We start from the raw sequence: 735 nt of genomic DNA on the forward strand, positions 1-735 counted from the left end.
TGACAGTACCATGACTGAATTTATGTCATTTCAGGAGAACATATAGTATTCTTGTGTACATTAAATAGTTTGAACAAATGACTTCACTAAATTTTCTTTCTATGATATTGCCTAAGAGTTTTCTGATTGGTCTCTTTTACCATTATTACCAAGCTTGCCATTTGAGTCTAATGAAAATTCTCAAAACTCCTAGGACCGGCCAAATGGAAGAAGTGAAGGTAAGGTTGATGGTAAGGGGCCTAGAACCCGGGTCCAGAGCTCCTTACAGCTCTCCAGGTACAGTCAGGGCCTTTTCCATTGCTGCCCTTATTATACACGCAGGCTCCTGGCTGTGTGGAGCTGCCAAGGAGGCCTGGCCCCTTGTCTGCCTTCAGATGCACAGCCCTCCTCCCCAAGAGGCTGGCTTGGCGCAGGCTGGGGCTGGGCTGTAGGGGTTTCCTCAGCCCTGCCCCCATCCCACCTGAGGCCCACTGCCTCCGAGGAGCAGGCTCCTGCCACTGTTCCTGGGACTCACCTGCCTGTCTTGTGGCATCTGCCATCTTGACATGACACCCCACCTCTGAAAGTGGTGCCCCACCTGTCAGTCCTGGAGCCCTGCCAGAAGTTTCTGGAGATGCTGGTTGACCCAGCCTCTTGGGGAAGAAGAGAAGGTTCTAGGCTGAGGGAGTGATCTGAGGGTGGAGCCCCAACCTATTTATAGGATCATGTCTCCTCAGAGGCTGGCGGATTCAGTCA

Source organism: Saccopteryx leptura, chromosome 6, assembly GCF_036850995.1.
Source record: "Saccopteryx leptura isolate mSacLep1 chromosome 6, mSacLep1_pri_phased_curated, whole genome shotgun sequence".
Classification (NCBI taxonomy): Eukaryota; Metazoa; Chordata; class Mammalia; order Chiroptera; family Emballonuridae; genus Saccopteryx; species Saccopteryx leptura.